This window comes from Mustelus asterias, chromosome 8, assembly GCF_964213995.1.
Source record: "Mustelus asterias chromosome 8, sMusAst1.hap1.1, whole genome shotgun sequence".
NCBI lineage: Eukaryota > Metazoa > Chordata > Chondrichthyes > Carcharhiniformes > Triakidae > Mustelus > Mustelus asterias.
In genome coordinates, this window is record NC_135808.1 from 102,869,370 (window position 1) to 102,885,235 (window position 15,866).

The 15,866-nt window shown below is 40.7% G+C and overlaps 1 protein-coding gene across 16 annotated transcripts in view; it reads left to right on the forward strand.

Moving 5' to 3' along the window:
- gpbp1l1 (GC-rich promoter binding protein 1-like 1) overlaps window positions 1-15,866 on the forward strand; it is a 64,390-nt gene that overhangs the window by 1,998 nt on the left and 46,526 nt on the right. For 2 of the 16 annotated variants that reach the window (XM_078218619.1, XM_078218625.1), the window contains exons 2-4: window positions 42-186; window positions 1,570-1,655; window positions 14,784-15,610. The gene's annotated coding sequence lies outside the window, so the exon portion shown is untranslated. Of the gene's footprint in view, window positions 1-41; window positions 187-1,569; window positions 1,656-8,380; window positions 8,483-9,492; window positions 9,644-14,783; window positions 15,611-15,866 lie in introns of all 16 variants that reach the window. The other 14 variants (XM_078218618.1, XM_078218627.1, XM_078218621.1 and 11 more) reach the window with 8 other exon arrangements.

Below are 15,866 nucleotides of genomic sequence, written 5' to 3' on the forward strand. Positions count from 1 at the left end.
TGTTGAATGTTCTGTTGGATGCACTGACTGTGGTTTAAAAGCTTGTTTTTCTAGTGTCAGACCCTAACGGAAAGAGAAACTGAAACTTTGGGTTTCTGGGAAAACTGATGCAGGTTGAAACCAGATAAAAGACACAGAGCCATCCAAGCTTGGGTCACCAAGCAATGCAGGCTGTTGAAAATAAAGGTGAGATCCAGGAGCTGGCAATAGGCAGATGTGAGGTTGCTGCAGCTGTTTCTGTCACTTAATTAATGAACTCACCAGACCTGGTCATACAGTGCACAGGGTTATCACGAGGGTTTGAATAAAGATACCAGTGGATCCAAGCCATCAAGACCATTGTGAGTGGAGCTGAGGAGGTTCTGGACAAATGCGCCATTTTGTTGAAGATTATATCTGTGAAACTTGGATTGATTAGGACCTGCTGTCAGATGAGCATTGGTTGTTAAATATTTAAAGGAAAGGAGCTGGAATTCTACCTGATGAAGTTCAAAGCTTTGAAGGACTTTGTGGCTGAAATTGGTGCCATCTATGCTGCGTGAACTGCCTAGTTCATCTGTCTTTATGTCTGATATTTAATGTGTAATTTCTGGTATATATTAACCACGATTTGTCTATTAATTCATGTTCAGCTTGTGTTGATTTTGGTTTGCTAAAGTGAAATTTTGTTTTGTTGGGGGTCAACTGGTAAATTTGGTTCTTTCGCTTTGTTGGTCTCCATGGGATCATAACAGTCTTGTCCAGATTTTGCCAACAAAATTTTACATCAGTGTTAGAATAGAGGAAGATAAATATAAAAAAGGCTAGTAAGAGTAAAAGATTCATATAGTCCAGGAAGTGCTTCCAGAAGTACTGTGGGTCAGGTCTATGGAGAAATCTATTTTAAAAAAAGAAATAGCTTTTTGATTTGGAGAACTAGGAGCCTAGGAGAATTGTCAGGATAATACTGGCAGTTTATTGGAACTTCACGAGGGGTAGGATCATGGCAGTACTGTTTTGGATAAGCTGGAGTTCATGTCTTGTGCGCACCAGAGGTTGTTTGCTTCTTTAAAAGTTGAGTCTGGAGATGCATTTAAGTAATAGTGATAGGTGGTGCGGCAAAGACATAAGTGGAAACATTATGATAGTAATGGGTGGTCTTTGTGATGAGTATCTGTGTATTTAATAAAAAACTTGGCATATCAGTATACTGACATTATATTCATCAGTATACTGACATATTCATCAGTACACTGACATTATATTCATCAGTATACTGACATTATATACATCAGTATACTGACATTGTATACTGTTGGGCTCATCTTGGGTGAGTAGTAAGGAGTGTGCGGAGTTCTTTGTGGAAGTTGATCAGCACGGTCTTGATCTTGCTGAAATTGTTTGAAGATCTGGTTTCTCATCCACAGCTTTGGCATCAGTTAATCAGTCAGACAGCATTGAGTGGTAGAATTGAGGGCAGTGATTTATAATTAGGGATAGAAACTGAAAATACAGGCAACATGTGTTAAGAGGGAAACATTTTACCTTTCTTCAGTTCTGACCTGAAAATTTTAATAAATTAATTCACAGGATGTGGAAATTGCCGGCTGGGCCCTAACTGCTCTTCATTTCAGAGGGCATTTAAGAGTCAACCAGTCACATGTAGGCTAGACCAGGTAAGGATGACCTATTTCCAAAGATCTATGATTTCTATGTGCGGGTTAGGTTGATTGGCCATACTACATTAACCCAAGTGTTGGGGGAATTAGGAGGGTAAATATGAGAGGCTTTGGGAATAGGGCCTTGTTGGGATTGTGGTCAGTGCAGACATGATGGGCCAAATGGCCGCCTCCTGCACTGCAGGGATTCTTTGATTTCCTTCCCAAAAGGACATAGTGAACCAGATGGATTTTTACAACAATTGACAATGATTTCATGGTTATCATTAGACTTTAAATTCCAGATTTTTATTGATTTTAAAAGTCACCATCTGCCCTGGTGGAATTCAAACCCAGATCCCCAGAACATTACCCTGGGTCTCGGGATTATAGTCTAGTGACAATACCAGAATGCCACTGCCCCATCTCCACCAAGTAACTCGTAGATTGAAGCATTTAATGGAATTGAGGTTGATGCAAGTACCTCTACACTCTACAAATATCAGAAACGTGTATGGATTACAACCAATGAGAAAAGCAGAGGATGGTCCAGAAACCCCCAAGGCCTTCATTTAAATCATTGATATCATGTGAAAAATTGAGAAGTTAGTACAAATACCTGAGAAATGTCATTTGCCATATTCTGCCAATCAAAGAATCATCCTTCTAGCCCCGAACTGACTACCAACCAATTTTCAGTTGGTTACCTTATGCACTCTAATGTTTAATAATCTATTGTGTTGGAAGCTTACCAAATACATTGTAGAAGTCCATGTAGTCAGTATCATTGACATGCATTTATCCACCATGCCTCTAAAGTCAGCTGGTTTGGTTGGACAGGACCTACCGACCCTTCACCTTCTTTCTGCACCTGAGGTCCTCAACATTACAGATGCCAGTCTTCAGTCAACTCAGTTCACTCCATATAATATCAAGAAACTGTGAAGCATTGGAATCAGCAAAGGCTACAGACCCTAACAATATCATGGTTGTCGTGCTGAAGACTTGTGCTCCAGAACTAGCTATGCCCATATCCAAATTGTTTCCATACAGTACAACATTGGCATCTACCCGATATTGTGAAAAATGGCCAGGAATGTCCCAATATTGTGGAAACTGCCCAAGTCTGTCCTGTCCACAAAAAGCAGGACAAACCCAATCCGGCTAAATACTGCCCCATCATTCTATTTTTGATCATCAACAAAGTGATGGAGGATGTTATTGACATTGCTATGTACGTACCGCTTCACAGCATTAACCTGCTCACCAATGTTCAGTTTGTGTTCTGCTCGAAGCACTCAACTTCTGCCCTCATTACAATGTGGCACAGTGGTTAGCACTGCTGCCTCACAGCGCCAGGGACCTGGGTTCAATTCTGGCCTCGGGTGACTGATTTGGATGTGGAGTTTGCACATTCTCCCTGTTTCTGCGTGGGTTTTCTCCGGGTGCTCCGGTTTTCTCCCACACTCCAAAGATGTGCAGTTTAGGTTGATTGGCCATGCTAAATTGCCCCTTAGTGTCAGGGGGATTTGTAGGGTTGATAAGTGGGGTTACAGGGATAGGGCCTGGGTGGGATTGTGGTCGATGTAGACTCGATGGGCCGAGTAGCCGCCTCCTGTGCTGTAGGATTCTATGATTCCATCTTGGCCCAAACATGAACTTAATGTGAGATGATAGTGACTGCCTTTGACGTCAAGGCAGCATTTGACAGAATGTTGCATCAACGAGCCTTGCAAAATTCAGTGGGGATACTTTCCTTTGGTTGGAGTCATATCTAGCACAAAGGAAGATGGTTTCCAACGACCACAACATTACAGCAGCAGTTCCTCAGGGAAGTCTCTGAGACATAACAATATTCAGCGACTCATCAATATTCTTCCATCAAGGTTAAAAGTGGTGAATTTCACTAATGATTGCAGTGTTCATACCATTCATGACTCTTAAGATACTGAAGCAGTCCATGTCCATATCCAGCAAGACCCAGACCACATTCAGGTTTGGGCTGACAAGTAGCAGGTAACATTTGCACCACAGAAATGCCAGGCAATGATCCTCTCCAACAAGAGACAATCCTATCATCTCCCCATGACATTCAATGGTATTACTGTCGCTAAATCCGAAATCAACATCCTCGGGGGTACCATTTGACCTGAAACAGAACCGGCTATACAAATATTGTGGCTACAAGAGCAGGCCAGAGAGTAATGTAAATAGCTGTGTTTATGACGGGAAGGTAAGTGAGAATGAAGTCAACTAAGGCACTTCCTTGAGTTGATTTTCCCACCATCTTGGGATACTCTGAGTCTGGCAGATGTAGCCCTCAAGACTAAGCATACTCTTATTCATGGCACTCATGAGTGAAAATCTTGATGGCTTGTGTATGTACTTAAGAGTCAACCACATTTTCTGGGGCTGAAATGATGTATTGGCCTGAAGATGAATTATTTTCTTTCTCTTTTCCATCCCCTCCTGTAAGAGTACTCAAATTACCTGTTACATTTGCCTGCAGAAAGCACATTGTGAAGTACTTTGTGATGAATTCAGGACATGAAAGCAACTTGGATTCATATGGCTTAGTTCCTCCTTTCACATTGTCGTGTGATTTGGGCTATACATTATGATGCAAGTTTATAAGTGACAGAGATATTTTTAACCTGTGCTCGCTCTTCAATTGTGAAATTAAAAACATTTAAACACTTAACTGACTCAACTGACAAACAGATTTGTACCTGCATTATATGTGGGGTTTGATCAGGTCCATGAATCTCCAGCCACCGTTGAGGAACTGCATAGCTAGTAGCACTGTTCCTGGGATATAATAATGAGGAACAAAGGAAATCAAAATGCGTATCTTGTAATTTGAAGCTGTCAACATGATCAAAAAACACAGGAAGTTTGGTGGTCGAGGTCTATATTTCTTGGTGGGGTCAGCAGATTCAGACTGGGAAAAAAAATGACACCTTCCTGGGATGGCACTGAAGTGTTTTTTTAACATTTGGGATGCATTATAAGACTTTGCTTCGTCTCTCAATGCCAGCAGCAATAGGGTCATATCCACTCAAATGGGTTGACTGTTAAAATATTCTCATGCATTCCCCTTGCTTCATTGCAACAACTGTAAATGTGATATCTGTAACAATCAATTTCTAATCACACCTTCAGGAAGTGGGTTAGTTCCCCAATGCTTTAGTTATAAAGCCAGTGGTCGACTACTACTTAAAATAAGTGTTCATTATATTTCACTGTCTTACATTGTGTTACGAGGTTGGGGACAAAAGGAATTTTCCTACTTGTTTCTGCAAAAGCCTTTTCAAAACAAAATACTCTCCAGTTAAACTCAAATTTCCTATTTACAGCAGTAACATCATTTGACCAAGTTGCATTCAAATTCTTCTGTTGTCTCGTGTGTAATAAGGCACAATATTCCTGTCCTTAAGCATTGTATTGATCAATGTACTATGTGCACCACCATCAAATGTGTAAGGTACATGTATTACATTTGCTTTTCTAGAACTATGCGCGTTAGTGAACTGTTGCATTGAATTTGGGTAATTTCATGGTCTCTTTGCTTAATCTTTAAGAGCATTGATTTCACTGTAATGTACCATTTTCTGGTATATCGTTGTGTTATTTTCTGACCACTGAATTTCTTTGATAAGTTGTAGAGTCGTGTGCCTTTTGAATCTAATTGGAGAGTGACACTGCTTTTCAAAGCCGAAACAAGGGTTACAAAATTCAGTTTGCCAACTATGGATGAGTTATGACACACTCCAACTTGGAGCTGAGTCTGAAAACAGATTTTCCAGCTTTCTAATCATAGGTTGTCTTTTGTGTTACTTTTGAATCTTTTGTGGCTAATTGTAGCTCCTCACACAGCTGGTAACTTGAATGTTTGTTATGATGAAGGTTGACTTTTTTTCAGTATTAGCTTTCTCGGAGAGCTGGCACCGACCGACATGATGGGCCAAATAGACCCATTCAGAGCTGTAACCATTCCTTGATTTCAGTTGAAGTTAAAACTATTATTTCCGGTAGATTTCTTTATAAAAGTTTTCTTCAAGACTAATATTCCTCAATCACTCAAATATTTAATTATCCTATATTTTCCTTATTTTAGTTAATGATTGTGGATCAGCCCAGAGGCAGGTTTGCCAGTGGTGTCACCCAGGATTTGGTGGTAGGCCCACAGCTGTTCACTATTTCTTTAATGACCTGGACAGCAGTGTTGAGGATATGGTCAACAAGTTTGATGACATGAAAATTTCTGCAATAGTTAGGACTTCTGAGGAATGCAGTCTACTGCAACAGAAATAGATGTACTAGGACAGTGAGTCAAATAATGTTAAATAGCATTTAACCTAGATAAATGTCGTGTAATTTAGGTGGATAGGACCGACACAGAATATTCCTCACATTTACCAGTAATTATATTGAATGTGATTGAGGGAGAAAAGGATCTTGAAGTTCGCAACCAATGCAGAGAAGTCACAGCTATAGTAAGCAGGGTATTGGGTTGTATTAAAGAGAACCATTCAATAAAATGCTGGGAATACTCAGCAGATCAGGCAACATCCATGGGAAGAAAAACAGAGTTCGATGCTTTAGATCTGACCTTCCATCAGAACAAATTTCATTAGACGAGTTTGTCATACATCTCTTTTTTTAAGAAATTCATGTTGGCTGTCACTTGTTCTTCCAAGTGACAGTTAATTTTCTCCTGATCCCTGGACTGATACTGATTGGGAGAAAAAAATTTCAAATGTTAAAAATCATCGTGGAGACTGATGGTATCTAAAAGAGATTCAAACCTCCAGATACCAGCTCAAAGAATGACTTGTCAAGATGTCCGATTTTAAATCATTTTTCAGCTACAAATGACTAAACTGAGCTGTTTTCTTTTTGGAGGAAACTTGTACATAAACTACAGAAAGGAACATTCCTGTTTTATACTTAGCACGCATTTCACTCTCCACGGAATTACATCACACTCTCTATGGAATTACAGACCTTATAGCAAACAGCCCATAGTTGCTCTCAGGGATGTGGATGTCCCTGGCAAGTCGAGCATTTATTGTCCATTCCCCGTTGCCTTTGAGAAGGTGTTAGTAGAGCTGTCGTCTTGAACAGCTGCAGTTCACAGAGGGAGCTCCAGCATTTTGATCCAGCAGCAAAGGAAGAATGGCAGTCTCATTTCAAGCCAGGATGGTGAAAGACTTTGCAGAAGCTTCCAGATGGTGGTGTTCTATACACCTGCTGTTCTTGTTCTTCTAGGTGGTAGAGTCATAGAGATATACAGCACAGAAACTGGCCCTCCGGCCCAACTGAAGCATGCCCTCCAGGTTTCCTAAACTAGTCCCATTTGCCTGTGTTTGGCCCATATCCCTCTAAACATTTCCCATCCATGTACCTGTCCAAATGTATTTTAAATGTAGTAATTGTACCTGCCTCTACCACCTCATCTGGTAAGAGTCCACGGGTTTGGACGATGTTAGTGAAGGAGCTTTGACAGGTTGCTGCACTGCATCTTGTATGTAGATCGTACACTCTGCTGGATGGCAGTGTTGAAGGGAGTGGATGTTTAAGATGGTGGACATGTAGCCAATGAAGTGGGATGCTTTCCCTGCATGGTGTCAAGCTTATTTAGTATGGTTGATATTGCAATTATCCAGGCAGGTGGGGAATATTCCACCACACTCCTGAGTTGTGCGTTGTAAATGGTGGCAAAGCTTTAGGGAGTAAGGATGTGAATTCCTTAAATTATAATTCCCAACACAGTTTTTATATGATCTTCAAGTTAAGTTCCTGATCATTGGTAGATGTTGATGGTGGGGGATTGTAATGTGGTTAAATGTCAAGGGACATTGTGTGGTGCAAATGTTACTTGCTGCTTACCCAAAGCTCAAATGGTGTCCAGATCTTGCTGCTTACAAGCCTGAAGTGTTCCTTATTTGAGGAGTTGCAAATGGAACTGAACAACTGTGCGTACTGGTGATGCTGCAACATTGATAATAAATACTGATGAAGTTGGTCTGTATGAATATGCCTTTGATGTACCTGGATATCATTTTGATTTTTATAAATTGGGACTACTGAGTACCTACACAGGAGATCCTAGACATGTCAGTTTAGTATTGGCTTAACTATATTGTATGTGCCAGAGATGGTTTTTTTGATGTGTTCACAATGATGCAGGAAAATCTGAGGGCTTTTAATGCATCCTTTTATGCATGAACTATCGAGCCTTGCACTCAAGTAATACTGATGGGGATTAAATTTTGCTTGCTGAATTCTCAGTTGGTAATAATGAGCGTTCCAGATGACCGGGTTTTCTCTGTACATTTTTAAAGTGTTTTTATTGTTTCTGCTTCCAAGCTTTTCCATGTACTTCTTAAATTTAATTAATGTGCAAGAACTTATGAATGCTTTTCATTTTCCCTTTGGCTCCTGTTATGTTTTTGCATCAGGTGCAAGTGCACACAGTAATGGTAAAAATGGTTAGTTGTTTGTCTTGTAACCTGCTGTCCCAGAATATTTTGTATACAAGATCATATTTGGACTCGGAGAGAGCATTTTAAAATAAACATTTGCACTGGATATGTGAAGAAATGTAATTGGAGTAAGCTTGAAATATGAATTGCCTCATACTATTTTAATATGTTGGCCCATTCTTTTGACACTGACCAGACAAAAAAATTACCCACTTGCATTCCTCTGATTTTTATTTTTGGCGAATCTTCCGATAGAGGATTCTGCAGAAGTGACTCAGCACTGGAAACCTTGGAGACATCAGCAAAGGGAATCGTGCAGAAGCCAAGGCCCCTTTTATGGCACCAGCTGCCATATTAGTAAGTAAAATTTAAATGTCCCAGTGTGTTAGCGCATCAGGAGGGAGGAAGACTCTTGAACAAATACAATTCAAAAATGTGAAAAGCATGCAAAATGACACATTTGTCACATGAGACTTTCAGTAACAGAAAAATGGGCTAACATTAATTGAATTTCTGCTGTACGAAATAAACAATTAAAATGTTCCAGCATCGGATATTGTAAAGTTGTGAGCCAGCGGATGGATTGAGAGAGGATGTATGAGTTAAAGGAAGAGTCATTGGAGGAAATTGCTGTCATAAGGTAGTTGCGCTAAACAGTTTTTAGATTTCTACCTGGGCTGTCCATCCACAGTAAAAATGCCAAAAAAAGAAAATGCTGGAAAATCTCAGCAGGTCTGGCAGCATCAGTAAGGAGAGAAAAGAGTTGACATTTCGAGTCCAGATGACCTCTTTGTCAAAGCTTTGACAAAAGGGTCATCTGGACTTGAAACGTCAGCTCTGTTCTCTCCTTACAGATGCTGCCAGACCTGCTGAGATTTTCCAGCATTTTTTCTCTTTTGGTTTCGGATTCCAGCATCCGCAGTAATTTGTTTTTTTACACAGTAAATATTTACAAAGCTTCGGAATAGACTCTTAACTGCAGATCTGAAAGGAAATGCCTTCACTGTGAGAATCCCTATTCCGGTTGTCTCACTTTAAAGTCAGTTATATATTTGTTCCGTCATGTCCACTTTGTCCTTGGATTAGGCTTTTCCTTTCTCATTGCCAGTCTCAACCGATCCTTCAGACTTCATTCTATCTCCAGATGTTATCTGACCCATATAATTAATTTAGCCTAAAATATTATCGATAATTAAAAATATCATACTAATAGCGTAGTATCTCAAGCTGTCGAATTGTCTTGCCTGGTCTTATCACGCTTGGACACATGGTGAGAATATTTAACCATCATCTCCTACCGTGATCGGTACTTGTCAGATTTTAGCAGCATCAGAGCATATTTAAAATTGTTACTGCTTATTCACCAGTCTTGATATTTCCTCTTGAACAACTTTAAACCATGCTGCTGTCATGTGTGTGAATCATGGGGAGGAAAGAAACAAGCAGGCTGGGAGAAGAGGCAATTCCATAACCTGTCTGGATCACTAGTTGTAATAGATCTTCAGAGGTTTCCGGAAGGTAAGTGGATAATGGGTTAATGGTAGGTGGCAAATATGGTGAGGTTGGGTCCGGGGGGGGGGGGATCAAGGTGGTGGGGTCGAGTCAGATCAGGGTTGAGTATGGGCAATTGGGTGGTGAGATCTAGTTGGCCAGGGAGTAGCTGGGTGATGGGGGTTGGGAATCAGGTCTGGGAGTTGGGGTCAGGTTGGGTCATTGGGGTAGTTGGAAGGATCAGGGGGTTAGTGGGGTGGTGTAGGGGAGGTATTGTTGTGCGGTTGAAGGGGAAGCTGGTGGATGAGGTGAGTTGTCTAGTTACCCAGGAATTGGACTAGGATTTTTCTAACATTTCCTAGGTAATTACCAGATAAGTCGGAACTATCTGATGTCTCTAACTCAGAGCTGAAGAGTATTTTTGGAGGGTCTCGGGGTGCTGGGGAATTGTCCATTAAACATTCAAATTTCCTGGGGAATTCTTTTGGAGTTATTGCATTGGGATTTCCGAAGGAACCTGAAATACACCTTGTTGGGATGGCAAGGGTGGTACGTGCAGTCTCGGACTATCTGGAGACAAGAAATTCTGATTTGTTACTAAATTTAACAGCTAACTGTTGCCTCACCATTCATTGTTTGCTATAGGTCAAACCCATAATATTTTGAGGATGAGAGTATTACACTATGGAATGTGCAGCATATAATCCTGTGTACATTATTCCATATAAGACAGTTTATGCAATTTGAAGTTACAAGGTGAGGGCAGGTTCATGAAATTAAGTTTCATTTTGTTGGGCAGCGGAATTTGAGATATGGAATATACAGGGTAGCTTTGGGTTGCAGTTCAGAAGTACTTCAATATTTTGGTTGTTCCAAATAATAAGCAAAGTGTGACATCTGGGTACAGTTCATGAACTCTGTTTACAACATTAATAACAGTTGTCTACTTAGTATGTGGAATGAGGTTGAAATGAACTGTGTGTCCAACAGGTTGATTGCAATAATGCATCTAGTGTGTGGATGAAGAGAGTTAGCATGTTTTCCACTTTTGTCTGTTGGTTTGCTTCTCTCTCCTTTCAGGTTGGACTGGCTTTCAATAATGAGAAAAAGAGAGCCAAGTGTGTAAGTCTTTCACTGACAGTGGTACACAGCCAGACTCTCCATTCGCAAGTCACTAGCTGTGCCTCCGTGTGGCGACACACCTAGTTTGGGAGTGGTCTCTCACGGCCTCAGGTTACAACCTTGAGGAGCATTTAGGAAACGTGCATTGTACTGGTCCACGGGTGTGTGGACATACTGTGGCGCTCATGAACCAAACTCCCAATTTTGGAAAATAGGTCTACAACCTTTTAGATATTTTGGGGAGTGTTGAAAGTTAAGGGAGTATAGCCTGACCAAAAATATGGAGTAGAGCCCAAAGATGGACGAATGTCTAAATAAATGTCATCTTTCCAGCAGCTCCTACAATTAAGCCAGTGTATTCCTTTGGATTAAACCGCGGAAGTTGCAAGATGGACTCTGTCATTTGACAGATCAGGGTATCCATAAATTTTGCCCTGGCTTGTGCCCTGGAGAGGACATTGATGTTTTGCTGCAGGGCATTAACACAACATGGGCGACAGCAGTTATGAGTAATGAACTCAACTTGCTTGGAATAGAGAATGGGTACAATGGTCTGTTTCTGATGGTGGGAAGGGCTGTAGTGTCCCACTGATCACTGCCTACCACAAGCCAGGCAGCCCTTGTCAAGTGAAGTGCTGATCCACCACAGCCCATCTGTTCCATTGGGTGTTTGGAGCTTAGAAGTCCATTGCACCAGGCAAGCAAACAAATGGAAAAATGGAGTCGCCTTTTGGATTGGCAGGCTGGAACACCCGAACCATTTGCATGGGATTGAAGCTAACTTGCGGCTGGTTGATGAAGCATGAAAACAGTAGTAATTGGCATGGAACTTGATTGACTGAGCATTGACATCGTATCTCTACGAGTGCCAAACTTGCCAAGAATCTGGCACTCAGAGAGATTGAAAGAAAAACATCTGATGTGGGAAGAGTTCGGAGGAAATTCATGAGTAGGAACCTTGCTACTCTAGATAGAATCTCTGAAGAAGGCTCAGAATGTGTTCTCTCCATCCACCTCAGCTCCAACAGGGCGAGTTAACCTAATGTGTATCTGTGCTCCATTACAGAGACAAAGACTTAAGTTCTATGAGGAACATGACACTGCTGTTAGCAGGATCCAGAAGTCAGAACATCTTTACTGGAGGATTTCAAGTGGGGTCATGGTTTATGAGTTGTAGCCCTCCTGCCTCGGACATACACAGCCTGAGAAAGATAAATGACAGTGGGCTGAGTCTATTTGAGATTTGCTATCACAAGCTTTATGTAGCTCACATTTTTTCAGAACAAACTATGCCACAAGGTGTTCTGCAGACATACAAGATCAGAGTATTGGCACCAACTGGACTTGGTCATCACCAGACATGATTCTCTGTCCAGCATTCTCAATATATGCAGCGAGCATAGCATTGAGTGTACAATTAATCACTCTGGTGTGCACCAGAGTCAGATTGCAACCATCTTGAATCTATCCAACAGACAGCTGAGCAAGTTCTTTCTGGCATTCCCACACAATTTAGAAATGCAATGGAACATGGCTTGAGACACCATGTACAATACCGCATTATCAACATGTGCAGAGCAAGAATGCAAAAATGCTCATTGGTTTGGAGCTAACATCATTATGATGGAACCTGTCATTCATGAGAGCAGACTGCTTGGCTTCAATTACAAGAGAAATCTGAGCAAGCAGATTCTGAATGTACAAGAGCATTTAGTACATAATGAAGTCCAACACACTGCTCAATGACATGCCAGTGACAACTGGTTCCAACTTTGCCAGAATGTCCAGATGTCCTTCTGTGAAGGGATCAAAAAGGGAACCGATCCATCAGCAAAGAAAAGAGCTCAATTGAAAACAGACATCGGAGGTCATCATCAATTGCAATAAACTGTTGGAGAGATGAATGGAACATTTTTTTGAATTACATTCTAGGAAGAAGATTATCGCCCAGGAAACTCGAGATACCATAAAAAGCCTGCCTGTCATTGCAGAGCAGGATATTGCACCCAAAGTGGAGGAGCCTAGCAAAGCGATTGATTCACTTGACATGGGCAAAGCTCCAGGGGCTGATGTTATATCACCTGAACTCATGAAGCACTGGAAACCAACGCCCTTGCAGCATCTGCATAAATTTAATTGTCAATGCAGGAGCGAGGGACAGCGAGCCCCAAGATATGCATGATCTAAAGATTGTGGCCCTCCAGAACCACAAAGATGACTGCAGTGATTGGAACAACTGTCAAAGCATCTCCTCCCTGCTGAGCATTATGGGAAAAGCCCTTGTCAGGCTGCAGATGAACACATCTACCCCAAATCCCGGTTTAGTTTCACAACTGGAAGATCTACAATTGACATGATCTTCTCAGTCTGGCGGTTGAAGGAGAAATGCCATAAACAAAGGAGATCACTATGTTGCCTTCAACAATCTCACCAAGGCATCCAAACATGGGAACAGAGGCAGTCTCATTTATTCTGCTGGAAAAAATTGACTCTGATGAAGCTTCTCATGTGATCGCCTTCTATGACAACATGATGGGTGAGGTCAGCTATGACAAGAAACTGCAGAACCCATTGATATCTGTACTGGATGGCAACCATATACTCAGACGTTCTGTTCTATGAACTGGCCACTGGATCACGCCCTCTTGGGCATCTATACCTCTGCTGCAAAGACACTTGCAAATTTGATATGAAGGGCATTGACTCTGAAAAATGGGAGACTGTTGCTGAAGGTCCTGAGACCTGGAGGCTCACTGGCAGGGCATGGAAGTGGCAGGCGGAAACATAAAGCTCAGCTGGCCAAGAAGAGGGCCCAGTGAAAGCAGAGGCGAGCGAATTGGCCCACCATTTTCCTCTACAGCAAAAGGTGGCAGACACCAGATGATGCTTAACAGAAGGTCGATCACATTGGTGAAAATGATCATCTTAACACACTTTAACGCAGCGTGCCACTGTTGGCGTTAAAGTCTCCTTTGTATTAGCATGACAATTTCAATTGGAAATAAAGTCCTTTTTCAGTAAAATAGGACTAACATTTGTATTGTCTAATCTCGTATTTGGTGCTTAAAATATTTGTGCAAGTGTTTTTCCTTTGGTTGTCTTTGTCAGATATCCTTTTGAAGAATTTTGAAGTTGAGGGTGAATGCAATATAGCTACTGAATCATCACGTTATTGCTTGATTGAGATTTCCACTGAACAATTTAAGACTTTTTTGAGGCTAATTTGATGGGCAAAGGTTTTTGCAGTTGCAATGGGCTTCTTGTGTCAGGAAACCTGGAATAGATATATATACATTACCTGACACGTGTAGTTTTGCTCAGTTGGTTGCAAACTTAATGATACTAAAAACATAACAAATAGAATAAATGACCTTTTCTGGTTGTGTGCAATAATGACCAATTTCTAAAACAAAATTTATCCATGTTTGGAAAAATATGCACTTTCCAATATTTATAAAGGTAATGGTTGACAGTTCCTCTCTGTTTGTGTATTGAAAGATAACTTCAGCAAGATACCTCAGATGTTGAGAATCTGAAATAAAAACAGAAAGTGCTGGAGATACTCAAAAGTTCAGGAAGCATCTGTGGAGTGAAAGTTTTATCACATGTTCTGATGAAGGGTCATCTTCAGCTGAAAAGTCAACTTTTTTTTCCAACTCTTACCAGTGACACCCGGATCTCATGAAAGAATAAAGGAAAAAATATACAAAGTTAAATTTCCAATTACCTTCATGAAAAGTAACAGAGCAATGATCTGTTTTGCAATGCCATGGGATTCAAACTCAGCAATAATTCTTCAGTTGAAGGGTTTAACCTCCATTGCAGAATGCTCCTGTTTATTCTAAGTATAAGTGAAATTAATTGTGGGCAACAGAATCCACGTGCATCTTGGGCTGTGAGTTGACTTAGATCCTCCAAATTTGTTGGTGTATGTTTCAGGGTGTGCCTTTTCAGGACAGAATTGACAGAAATAAGTTGGTGATTATTACTGTAGTTTCAGAAGAATTTTCCATCTTAATTATTTCATTGTTTTGCTTTATTACAGGTATTACTGGAAATGAGAGGGTTATACTGAACGTACCAGAAAAAGCATTTTCGTTTTGCAGCAGAGGATGAAAAGAAATAGGACTATTTACTAAGCTTGTCAATTTTAGTATGGTCAGCTTTGAAATATAAAAAGCTAATTCAAAAAGTGGGGGAAACTTTGACAATTTTTAAAATTGTCGCAAGAAGGCAGAAACGTTTTAATTTTTTTATTGTTTTGGTTGGCTGAATATTTGGAGATGTTAAGGTAGATATTAGATGCACTGTTATGCTGGATGACAACTATTCAGATACCTTTAAAATCACTGCAAGGACTCTCAAAAGTGCACAGTGTACCCTAGAGGCAGCTATAAAAATTATGGATATGGGAAGAAACAAAAGAATGATTAAGCTAAATTTGTAAATGTGAGAATCCGGTAAATTCATTAAATCTGAGTACACCTCTATTTTTGGAAATGTTGTAATCATTGTTGACAAAAGAGCAGCTAATTTGTTATTCCATGTGATGTAATTTTTTTCTTTTCTATCCTGGGTATTTCACTGAGAACATTCATGAGGTGAGCGTAGTTTGTTCTGTTCTCAGTTTAAAAAATTTTTTTTTCTGACCCAGGTTTTCAGATTATTTTGTTTACTTGGGAAAGGGTGACAATAAAATGAGCAGCTGAGGGGGTGTGAGGTGTAGGCAGGCACGGAGTGCTGCTTCTGGTGCTTCAGTGACCAGATTGCCCTGCAAGCTCTTCTTACAGTTGGCAAACCTGCCTTGGGGAGAACAGGAAGCTCCAGTGCTGGAAACATCAAAGCTGAGGGCCCACAGAGCTCTGCTTGAAGGTAAGTTGTTTATTTGTGCTTGTGTTTCTTTATGATTGTGTAGTATTTCAGAGGTTTATTTAACTTAGAGCCATAGAGGTTTACAGCATGGAAACAGGCCCTTCGGCCCAACTTGTCCATGCTGCCCTTTTTTTTAAAACCCCTAAACTAATCCCAATTGCCCACATTTGGCCCATATCCCTCTATACCCATCTTATCCATGTAACTGTCTAAATGCTTTTTAAAAGACAAAATTGTACCTGCCTCTACTACTACT